The 13,127-nt window shown below is 37.5% G+C and overlaps 1 protein-coding gene across 3 annotated transcripts in view; it reads right to left on the bottom strand.

Moving 5' to 3' along the window:
* Positions 1-9,673, bottom strand: part of scml4 (Scm polycomb group protein like 4) — a 54,547-nt gene extending 44,874 nt beyond the window's left edge. For 2 of the 3 annotated variants that reach the window (XM_022665339.2, XM_022665330.2), the window contains exon 1: positions 9,558-9,673. The gene's annotated coding sequence lies outside the window, so the exon portion shown is untranslated. Of the gene's footprint in view, positions 1-9,268; positions 9,515-9,557 lie in introns of those variants that run through there. The other variant, XM_022665333.2, reaches the window with a different exon arrangement.
* Between the last annotated feature and the right edge of the window lie 3,454 nt (positions 9,674-13,127).

Here is a 13,127-nt window from a genome sequence, read left to right on the forward strand (position 1 = left end):
CGATCGATGGGGGGGGAATGTAGTGGATTAAACAGAGGATTCCTGCATCGCTTGGACACACACACACACACACACATACACACACACACATACTACCCCCACTTTATGGTCTATAAGGAACTTCAACCCCCAGAACACTCTAAAAGCCTTGGAGTTATCTTTTTCAAACAGCCTTAAATTTCAAAATGACATTTCCTGACTATTTCTTCACTCAGCCTCGCTCGAGAACCCTAAATGCAAGTCAGGGTAAACATTTTTAAATTCTTTTTTGACATTCCTTCAGACGCTGTCAGTCGTAAATCTGGATTTAGGACCGTTAATGTTTAAACATCTGGAACTGTGCACAATTGTGGTTTTGCCAACAGCACAATCACCAGGACAAGGACGGGACTACGGGACTTGAGAGAGGGTTCAAAACTTAATGAATGCCTTGGAAATTGTAAATTCACCAAATATATTATACCAATTTAGGGGTTTGTGCTTTCTGCAACCACTTAGAAATAAGATTCATGAAGTTAAAATGAATGCTCTTAGCTTGGAAATTACATTCCCAACACCAACTTCACCAACTTCCCCCACGGTCGTAAATTCCGACGACAGCCGCTTATCTAAACACAGCAGAGGGGAGGAATTTCTCACTAAGAAGATTTTGCTTAAAATACATATATATTGACTATATAAAAAAGGTGTTTTATAGAATGTTTACTAAATAATGGTATATGTGTCTGGTATATGGTATATGTGTTTGGATGTGTCCTGATTGAATTCTCCTACACATTCAAGTCTGAATCAACAAGGTTTAATTAGCATTTGATAATATAGCTTTATTTGGTTATCAGTGGTTTAATCATGTATTTTCTTTTAAGTGATTTAAGTGGGTTTAAATAATATCATGACTCTTGATCTCTTTCTGACAGAGTACCATCCATCATTGTATTTCTAAGATTATCTTGAGTATTACAAAACTGTTTGTGGGCAATATATATATATTACATTTATTGTGATTCAATTGTAAGATTGTGTTTCCTGAATTTATCATCACAAACTGATATGCTGAAAAATGTATTTTGATCCACTGTTTAATTGAGTTTTCTTTTGGTTTGATCTATTAGAAAAATTCTGAAGCATGCTGACCATGTGAGCGAGGGGGGGTTTTATGGCCCTTTGTGAATCCCCACCAAAGTTTGAAATTGCTCCTAGACCAATCAAAACACAGACACTTGGGCCACAGAGCCAATCGGAGCTCAAGGGCCAAACAGGCCACAGAGTCTAATAGTAAACTGGGCAGACACAGTTTAGAGTTGCCAGTTGAGTTTTGGGAGTTCAGGTCAGAGCAGTTAGAGAAGGAGTTGGAGAAGATGAGTTGAGGAAAACAGTTAGAGGAGAGAGGTTAGGGAGCCCAGAGATGGAGAAAGGATAGACTGTTAGTTTAGTCATCTTAAGTTAGTTTTCTTAGACTAGCGCATTTAATCTTCAAGTATATTAATCTTAGCTATCCTAGTTAAAATATCTAAGGTTATTTTACAATCTACGAAGCCAAGCATTATTCCATCTAAGTTTAGCTAAAGTACAGCTGAAAAAGAGATCCGCCAGATCCAACCCAGAAACCTGCGGTCCGGAGGCCACCAGCAAGCCAGCTGAGAGCGAAGGGATTTCCCTGTGGGTTCTCATGGGGCTCCGTGCTGACACAGGAAGTCAACCCACCCTGCAGACAGGCTCACGTGATCCTTTTTCGGGGTGAAGCATCAGACGACCAACCCAGGCGGACGTCACCAAGGCCCACTTCAACAACTCAGAGTAAGGCAGAGCTGGGTTTAATCTTTCGGCAGATGGTGTTCTGTTGGTCATGGTCTGGGTCAGGTCTTTAATAGAGCGTCTTTAGTATAGATGACTCATTTTGAGTGGCTTGGGTGGAAATAAGAATTGGTTTCGTAGACTTAAAATGCCTTAGACCCTTATTTAGAAATATTCACTTTATAGTTCTATTAATCTTTATTCCTTTCATATCAGCATTATAACATGTTTGTTCTTTTATTTCTCATTTATCATTCTACACTATGATTTGATATGTAATGGCTACATTTAGTACTTTTTAATGAATTATTTACTCATATCTGTGTGATTTAATAAATACTTTTATTTTACAAAACCTGTAATTTCAGTGTGTTTTTCTGGATAACTTGGTTATGAAAATTTCTGTCACCTGTAGAAACCACACCCTGAGATGTCTTGTGTTATTAATTAATTTGATTAATTAATTTATTAATTAATCTAATTAAATTAATTTAATAACTGGCGCCCAATTAAAAATATTTCAACATCTCAATTAGCACCAGGTATTAAACCACTGAGCCCGCTACATTAATTAGCAGTATAGCCGTATTAATTAATAAAGCTTTATTACAACTATGGTGGTAAGAAAATAAAAAAATATCAAAGTATAATTTTTTTTCAATATTGATTTTCAAAAACACAGTATCAATTTCTAATCATTAGTTTACATGCACCAGTTGTTGCCTGTGCTTTATTCAGTGTGGTGTTTTATACTATGACAGTTTTCCAAAAAAAAATAATAAAAAAAAACGCAATATATATCGCCTTGCTTGCAATATCGCATTAATGTATATTAAGATTTACTCACTCATATCCTATGTATCATGATATGTATTGTATCTGCAAATGCTTGTCAATGAACAGTACTACACTAAACACCAGAAACATATATAATTAGATGAATAAAATATATTGTTCTAATTTTGTAGTGAAAAATCCAAAATTATTTTCTTTTTGGTTATATGTGTCTTACAACAAGCGCTATATTTTTGAACATCACATCTGAGTCTTTCCATAATCACATAATTTCTAGTTATAAATGGCTGACTGTGTAAGACCTTAATGTAAACTAGCAGTGTCTAAACGTACTATTGGGGAGTCCCCTTCCTTTGGATTGGGTCCTATTCCCCTTACTTGATTTATCTAATTACTGCCTATAGACATTATTCATTTCTTGATGAGGTGTGTCAGATTTACAACTGAAACCAGAAGGAATGTGACTCTCCAATAGTATGGTTGGAAATCACTAATCACTGTTAAGATTAGGTAATTCTAATGGCATTAAATAGGTGAGTGGAATTGTCCCTAAATGTATGAGACCTGATTGCAGCACTGAAAATCATACCACTATTAAAATCTTAATACAGCAGAGGATAAACCTGACAGCATATCTGAGCAGTCTTACATAGAAAAAAGAGCATCACAATTGACCTTTTGAACTGGTAAGGCCACCATAAAGGAGTTATTCTGCAGGTGTATAAAGTTTTCATACACTGTCTGCCCTTCCCTTTAACCCTTTTTGCAACAGCGACAGCCTGTCAGGTGTTTTATTGATGTATATGTATTTTTAAACATATTTATTTCCATTTGCCCTTGCGAATACTGAAGAGTGGGGCATGGGTTTTTTCTACGTTAAGTACTTAAGCCCGTAGGAATCTACACGTCAAAATACACCATGGCCAACACTTACACTTACATTCCACACACACAAACCACACATCAAGGGTGCAGGCTTATATTCCACAAAAATAAAAAGGTGGATGACGAATTGACAGACAGTAGTGGGACAGGCAGAACACAGCAACAGAATATTAACAGCCAGAGGGAGCCGGTGCTGCATCGGCGATGAGCCAATATAACAGTGCAAAAAGAAAGACGCCTGGATGAATAATATGGATAATGAAAGAGAAACATACATTCCCAAATTATATGAAAAAGAATTTGAATGAATAAAAGGACAGTGTGGAAAAATGGATTTGAATATGGTGATGCCAGTGCATTGTTTTTAGAATGTCAAAACCAATTACAATAACAATCAATAAACCCCCTGCTTTTTTGGTAGCAATATAATTCTTAGGCTATATTCAAAGAAAAAATGGTAGCGCTTTAACAAAACACAGCATTCATAAGGCTACAAGACACCACCTTATATGACCTCTTCCTATATACTTTTTTATTAAGACTTATTTATAAATGTTTGTGTAAGGTTTGTGTGGGGAGGCAATAGGATTTTGGCCCTTGCTCATGAATATTCATACATGCAAACATATCACCTCTGATTGGTTAACAGTACTGCGAGGCAGCGAGACAGACAACAGTTAGAATCAATTTAAAGTAAAGACTTTTTTTTTTTTACTTTTAACTATTGTAAACAGAACTGTTCTAAAAATACACACCTACCTAAGCTCAACTGTACTTCGCTGGTGGTGTTAGCTCTGAATTACTGGGCAAAGCATATAATACTAATGTGTTATTTGCACAAATAACACAGCAAAGAACTGCCATGCTGTTCCTAGCACTGTTAGCTCCTGTATGATAAGACAGTGCCACTGCCTTGCTTCAGCTCTGTCTGTGGGCGGTCGCGAGCCAAGGTGGGCGAGGCCATGAATACTAATTCATGGGTTGACCTAGACACAGTGTTTTTCATGATCGCATTGTTTTTTTCTGAATATCCTTTTTTACTAGCTACTGCAAACAGTGGAGGTTGGAAAGAGTTTCATGTGCAGCATGCCTATTGTATTTCACAAAGGATTTTAGTGGACGTAGCATACTAATAGACTGATTCTCAAGGGTCAAATAGTGTATAGTATTAAACAAGAAAGGGTTATATTATGCCATGTATTGCAGTAACATAAATAAAAGATATTCTATAAAACATTTTTGAACTAAGTTCACATTTACACATACACTGTACATTTACAACTGCATGTACATTTACAGTTAAGACATTTAGCAGATGTTCTAATCCAAAGCAACTTACAAATATGTTTTCTTAGCTACTCTGTACAGGCCAAAAAGATATAAGTCCAAAGAGATAAGAGTCCAAAAGATATCTCAGGCTGAGATGCTTCCAAATACAAGTCGGATAATGACACCTACATACGCAATGCTCACATACTACACGTCACCTGATTTTCAAATGCAGTGCAATTAAGAGATGAGCTCAATCACAGGCCCTTAATAAGTGAAAGATAAATGTTAATTTAAGTACTCCTGAAAGAGAGTCAACAGCAAGTGACCACTTTGGTGTCAGAAAAGACAAGGTATGGACGCTTGTCTGCCAGGGTTTCACTTGCTTCTGTTCTGCTTTGGCACATCTGATGAGTAGTCTGTATGCTGGAATGAGCATCACAGAGATGTGGTCTGAGTAGGGGGCGGGGCTCTGCTCTGTACACAGGTCAATGTTTGTGAAAACAAGATCCAGCAAGTGAGCCCCACATGTTGCACATGCCGGTGAAAGTTGGGCAGCAGAGCCCTCAGGTTACTGTGGTTAAAATCTCCAGCAACAATAAATGCTCCATTAACATGTGAGTTCTGGAGTTTGCTGATGGCACTGTACAGCCCATTCAGAGCAGCATTAGCGTTACAAACAGCAAACTCCACCAATGGTGAGCAGTAGTATGGATTTTGTACACCACATTTTCGTGAAAATGAATATGGAGCAATGTGCACATTGCATTGGTATTAAGTTACAGCATTTAGAGTAGTTTATGTGTTTGGATAAAGAGTACATTCATAAAACTGTTAATTTACTAATGACTCTGGATAAAACAAAGCAATGATAGCAGCAGTTGCCTGCATTTCCAAACCAGTGGTCTACATTCCGTTTCCCTCCATTTGCTCAAAATAAAAACAACACCCAGTGTTAATGTGAAGCAGACCTGGAGCCTGGGTCCTCTACAGCCCTGCTAATGTTTCTAAATGTATTTTGTCCTCTGTCTGATGCAAACATAAAGCCAAAGCTTTTAGTGTGGAACAATCTATGCTGCTTGTAGTGGCACTTGATTGTACACTGCTTTTATCAAAGCTTACTTTGTCTACTTTAGCAGTTACAACTGCTGTGTAAGAACTACACCCCCACCACCACCAGTACCACCACTCCCAACTTCAACGGTGGTAAAACACCAGATAACTGTTTAAAGTGCAACAGAGAGGATAACTGCTGGGCCCACAAGACATTTGAATTTTCTATTGACAGCAGCTGTATTCAAATATGCATATCTTTCCATCTACTACTACCTACATTCAACAGGATTCATGATCATGGAGTAAAAGGAGTGTCAGCATTGAAAGCTAAGACAAGATATGTACTCACTGTTTGGCTGTAATGAAGGCTTCAACTAGACAAGAACACTGACCAGGTTTCTACATGGACTTTTAAAATATTACTGGTTTCTCACCAGCTGTTCAGATGAGCATTTTTGTCACTGTGCAGTAACTAGGACAAATCATACAATGCAGTATGCAGGTAATGCATACTTGGTCACACAGCCTTTCTTTTCACCATTTTAATCTTGCTGACTGGTGCACTGCCCCTACCAATTTTTGTGTACTGAAGTTGCATGAATTCCTGAGGGTGTGCGCAACCAATGCACCAAACTGATACAGGGCCTACATAATAACTAAAATTTAAGTTAAATTAACCTACCTTGTAGATGCAAAAAATCTTTACTGTAGTCTACCCTTTCCTTTTCCATTAATAAAAAGAGATCATCATCAGGACCCTCAATATTCAGATAATACAACAGTTCTTGTTTGAGATATATTTCTCTGTAATAAGTTAAAATAATCCATTTGATTCTTTCCATTCTGATAAGAGCTTCTGAATTAAAAAATGTCTTCCATTTCAAACACATATCAGTTGTGATGAAGTAGATTACAGTTATTGAATACAATTATGCACACTTTGCTCCAAAGCTCTAGTGTTGTGTCATATAAATCACTCATTCACTGTATGCCCAAAAGTCATCCACCTTTAAAATGCACCAATTGTTGATGCTAATAATCAGTTAAGCCCTGAGATTTTGGAGAAACTGCACATGAACCTAAGGTCACCATGGCCAATGCGAGCTAGAGGAGTGATCTCTGGAGTAATGGAGCTCCATCCAGAACATCTGAGGTGAGATGGAGAGCCTATGGCCCAACACCAGTATGTGAACTCACTAAAGCTGTTGTGGCTGAATGCAATAAAACCCTACCAGCAATGTTTCACAATCAGTATAACACCGTCCATAAAGGGTAGCGACAGTCAGTGGAGCATAAAGGGTACACATACATTTCTTTTTAATTAAATTAATTTCAGAAAAAATATTGGACATGCAGGTGTCCCCAAACCTATGACCATAAAATGCAGTTTGTGCCTGAAGGTCTTCAGGAGTTCACTATTTACCCCCTCTCAGAGGTCTTCCTTAACCATATGGTGTGTTCGATAGCTACAAACATTTAATCTTGTTTTTGGAAGACTCAAGAGCATCTCATGACTAGGCCTTGTTTTTAAGTCCTTATAAACACACACATACACACACAGCTCATCTCTACTGGCTTGTTTGGTCCAAAAATAAAGACTTTGTGTATCCCCTTATTCACTCTGGCAGGCTGCCTCAGGGTCTCTTCACACAGTGTACTCACTGCACAGTGTTTGTGTGTTTATGTGTGTGATTGAGATAAAATGAACACGGAATGTTGATCTCTAGCTAATGGGCTCTGCTCTGATCACATTCAACCTCGCTTTCCTCCAAACATATCCCCGCATTTGATCATTGTCCTACAGCGCAGTTAAACGAGACACATTCCTCAGAGTAATAATTTAAGACAATGTTTTTAAGTGCTCTAATCAGAAAGGCATCTTGCCGTTTACTCTCTTCACAGTGATTTCTCTCGGATGTGTGCAAAGGCCTACAGGACACACTGGGAATTGTTGACAAGGCAAATGCAGCAGAAGCAGCAGTGCAGGTGGGGCATGGACTGTCCCGGGAGAGCACACAGCTTTTCAGAGAAAAACAACCACAATTAATAGACCATTTCTTCTCTCTTCTTTCCTCACGCTCACCACATACAGTCAACACATACAGCAATGAATGAGTTTAGAATCATATCCAAACTAGTCGCATTCTGAAAAAGTGTCCAGTAATAGAGACTTTATGGACAAACGTATTGGGGTACCAAATGATTTATGCTTTCTTCTTAAATCAATTGTGTATCTTGATATTGCTTAAATAGCTGTCTATATGTATTGTCCATTGAGGGTTTTCTACTAGATTTTAGTGCATTGCTGTGAAGATTTAATTGCATTCAGTGAAAATTCATGACTACCACCCCACCTCATCCCTCACTGCTCCACAGCTCAGCACCTGGAATCTGACTTGGTGCCAGAAGGTTCATGTTTACCTGCTCTGGAAAGTCCTACTGTATTGACAATACTTGTATACATGAGCTAGACAATCACCTAGCATCACCATAGTAACCAACTAGCAACAACACAGCAACTCTATAGCAAACACGTGATACCAACAGTCATCTAGCAAACACCTGAATTATCAAATCAACCAGTCAACCATGCAAAAACAGTTCTAAGTAGGTGAGCACCTTGCATTAGAGTGGTACATTACACATCCATTCTGTGTTTCTTTGAGTAAATGCCATTTTTTAATTGCCTTTCCAACCCTTATATTTTTTCTATGTAAAACAAGCAGATTTAGTCCAGCTTATGACATTTAATTAATGTTTCCATTCAAGCATAGGCAGGCGTGTACATGGAAAATATCCAATATTAGTATCGGCCCAACATTCCCATATTGGTGGATCTTTAATTTTGATTTCTAAAGCAGTGCCTGGTATTTACAGTTCCATTTTGTGCTTGAAAATCAGTCCAGGTGAGAGATTAGCATTTAAGTGAAATTTTACAATGTGTTCGTTTTTTTTGCATGGTGTGAGTACAGTAATTCAGAAAAGCTTGGACAGAAATCCTGTATTTTATAGAAATTGAACCAGTCAGTGGTGGAGATGGGAACTAAGTCCCATGCAACAATGCAGCTGTAGCTCATAAATTAAGTAAAACAGTTCTGAATATAGCACCGCCGCATACATTGTTAAAATGTTGTTTTACTACAGTCAATGAAATACTTAATAGTCTAAAAACCCATAAATGTATAGGTACATGCAGGTTGTTGTAAAACTGATGACAGAATGCTTTGTACTATTATTTCACTAACAAATGTACAAAAATATGTACTTTGACTGGAGGCTGGGATTGTAAATGAAATAGCTGTTTATATGTTGCAGACATTGTGACCCCTGTTCCTTATCACAGCAACAAATACACTAAATATATATGTGTATATGTAAAAATATACATTTTGGCCAATAATTTCCCACTAAAATGTGTACATTCACCAGAAGACACAGAGAGTTTATGAAAGCGGTGTTTACTCATCACCTGAGGGCCCGGAACAGCTAAATCCCGGTACAGGGCTCCTCACTGTGACCGCTGGTGAACAGTGCGCAGGTCAGGCAGTGTGGATCAGCGTACGGATGTTATTCTGTTTCTGATCATCAGGAACATCAGCATGTCAGAAATTACCAAGTACCGCCAGCTGCTCCGTCCGGCTCCGTCAACTCCGCGCGCTCGAGCCTTCCCTCCTTCCCTCCTCTCAAACGAGCTGCTCTCACACACACAAACACAGAGAGAGAGAGCACGGTTTTTAAACTTAACCCCGGTACTTTACCTCAGTCGATCATCTTTCCGCGCTGGGCAGCTTCTTACAGCACCCCGGGACTCGTTTCCCGGTCTCCCCGCTTCGCACGCGCCGTCACCGGATCCGGCTTCAACTCCCCCTCCACACCACACACACACAGCTCAGTGCGTTTGTATTCGTGCCTTCGTTGGGTATTAAACTGATTTTTGTCTCACGCTATCACAACTTACACAGATCTCAGAGGGAATGCCACAAATACACTAATACAAAAACACGTGTGTGCTTAAACAAATTAATTCACCCAATCAGTCACACCTTCACCGCAATCTCAAAATATTAATATTTCATCCCAGGTACATTATGTCCCCAGAAAGTCGCTCTCTCTCTCTCTCGCTCTCTCTCTCTTTCTATCTCTCTAATTCTCTCTATCTTTCACTATCTCTATCTCTCTCTCACTTTATCTTTATCTCACTTTGTTGTTTGTTTTGTTCCATTTAAAATAGCTTTGTTTGCATAAATTGCAATTAACAACTTTTGCCAAAGCAATGAAAAACGTAGTTAATATAAAAAAATTAAAAAAAAAAAAAAAAAAAAAATATATATATATATATATATACATATATATATATATATATATATATATGTATATATATATATATATATATATACATATATATATATATATATACATATATATATATGTATATATATATGTATATATATATACATATATATATATCCATTTCTTTATTTCTGTCTCTCTCTCTCTCTCTCTCTCTCTCTCTCTCTCTCTCTCTCTCTCTCTCTCTCTCTCTCTCTCTGTGGGTCCTAGTAGGAAATCTGACATGGAAAGCTCCTCAGTGATATGTTTAAAGCGAACTGCGTGTTTAATCGATTATTTTAAACAAATCGTACAACAAATTTTTTGCGTGATTTACGATTTAAAACTCTACAGCCCTCACACAGACACCGCTCTCAGGCCGCTTTAAACGCTCTCTGTCCGCCAACACACACACACACACACACACCGAGCCGCTGCTGTCTGCAGTGAGGACACGATCAGCAGCCCACCATCACTACCACAGCGGGTCCAGACCTCCTCACCCGACCACCTCAGTCCCGTTACCGACCCTCACTCTCTCTCTCTCTCCTCCAGACTCTTTAAACTCTCACAATAAAAGGTGCGGATATTCGAGTGTGAACCGTTGAAATACACCACAGACTGCATCTGACCTACATAAACTACCGTAAGGACACGGGTTCAACAGGCTCATGTTGATGATTCCGATTATCAATGCAAATTTATTTATTTATTTTTAATTGAATAGAATAAATATCGCCACATATAAAGATATTCTAATTTAATTAAAGCGAGGTGTATGATGTATCCTGGCCTGATGTGTTGAATATTTATTGCAACCTGTTCAATAAATCAAGTTCAAGCACCCAGTAGGAAGGCTCCCCAAACACTGTCCCTGACTTCTTATTCATTTTTTTAAAGATTCATTTTTTTAAAAGAAAATCGCCAATATTAGAATTTTTTTTACCTTTTTTAAACAATTATACAGATTTTCTAAAAAGAAAAGTGTTAAAGTGTTTATTTGATGGTAAGAATCTTTTTTTTTTTAAGAAAATTGCCAATATTAGATTTTTTTTACCTTTTTTAAACAATTATACAGATTTTCTAAAAAGAAAAGTGTTAAAGTGTTTATTTGATGGTATTTAATTTTTATTTAAAGATATGTGCACCAGTATAGTCAATGCCATATAGTGCACAGTAGCTACTCAGATAAACCAGGTTAGACAAAATTACCTTTGACACTTGCTTTTCTAAAAACAGGTTTTGTGCTTAAATTGTTTTTCAAAAAACCTTTGTAACCTCTGAATAACATTGTAGCAACATTGTAAGAAAGTAGACAATGTTGTGACAAATTTGTTTTTCAGACAGGGATTAAGCATAGTCTTGAACTGCACAGCTTGTTAAATAAAGATTTTCCATTGAAAGTAAAATATGGTCTAAAACTAAGCTTTATCCTTAGTGTTTGCAAATTAGTAGACAAATTAAACCTGATTTGGGGCTAAATTTTAACATGAATAATAAATCAACAGTGGAATTGCCTCTTCTTTGGGTTTTGGGATGGCCCTACTTACACAGAAACTTTAAAATCAGACAGCCTTTTAGAATGAGCTATAATGAAGATTAAGCTCTGATTTCACTATCTATAGGTATATGTTTGAGCAAAATGAACATTGAGGTTTTAATATATAAACTACTGATGACATTTCTCCAAAAATCCCAAAAAATTTATTGTAATCTGTAGCATTTATTTGCAGTAAATGAGAAATGGTCAAATTAACGAAAAATATGTAGTGCTCATTTATAAAACAACAGCAATACAAGAGTTCAGATTCAATCATTTGTAGAATAACCCAGATTTAAAACCACAGCTTTCATGCGTCTCTGCATGCTCTCCACCAGTCTTTCACACTGCTTTTGGATGACCTTATGTCACTCCTAGCAAAAAAGCAGTTCAGCTGTGTTTGATGGCTTGTGGCCATCTATCCTCCTCTTCATTACATTCTATAAGTTTTCAATGGGGTTCATGGCTGGAGATTGTGCTGGCTATGACACTGTCTTGATCTGGTGGTCCTTCATCCACACCTTAACTGATCTAGCTGTGTGGAATTGAGCTGCTGGACAACCAGTCCTCAGAGTTAGGGAACATTGCCAGAGCAGAGGGAAGCAAGTATTTTTTCAGAATAAACCTGTATATGGCTTGATTCATGATGCCCAATTCCAGCCTTGCTGAATCATCCCCAGATCATCAGGGGATGGACAGGACACTTTGAAATCAAATTTCACAGTGGTCAAATTTCTGCAGGTCTCCATCTAAACATTTAATGGCCAGGTGTTGATCAAAGCTGAAAATTGGACTGAAAAATGAACTCGCTTCAGTCCTCTATAGTAAAATACTTATGATGTATTGCAAACCCAGCTGCAATTTGCCATTCTTTTTTATAGGTCACTTGATGTCATCCTGAGGTTGCTGACTGACATTAAGATAATGTCTGATCAATCTACAGACCTGAACTCCATTGAAAACCTGCGATGTAAGTTGGATGATCACAAGCCATCCAACAAAGCTGAACTGCTTGAATTTTTGTGCCAGGAGGTCACCCAAAAACAGTGTGAAAGACTTGTGGAAAGCATGCCAAGATGTGATTAAAATCAGGGTAATTCCACCAAATATTGACTTCTAAACTCTTAAAACATTAGCATTGTTGTTTCTAAATAAATATGAACTTGTTTTCTTTGCATTATTTAAGGTCTGAAAGCTCTGCATCTTTTTTTGTGATTTCAGCCATGTTGTCCATAGTTTTTAGAATAAAAAAAAAACAATATTCATTTTACTCAAATATATACCGATAAATAGCAAAATCAGAGAAACCTATTCAGAAACGGAAGTAGTCTATTGTTTTTTTTTTTCAGAGATGTACATATATAGGCCTTATATTCCTAAAAATATAAATAAATAGGCAGATGTGTCTGATTCAGGAAAGCACCATGGGTGGAAATTTTGGGCAAAGGCAGATATCCAA

This window comes from Astyanax mexicanus, chromosome 1 (assembly GCF_023375975.1).
Source record: "Astyanax mexicanus isolate ESR-SI-001 chromosome 1, AstMex3_surface, whole genome shotgun sequence".
Classification (NCBI taxonomy): Eukaryota; Metazoa; Chordata; class Actinopteri; order Characiformes; family Acestrorhamphidae; genus Astyanax; species Astyanax mexicanus.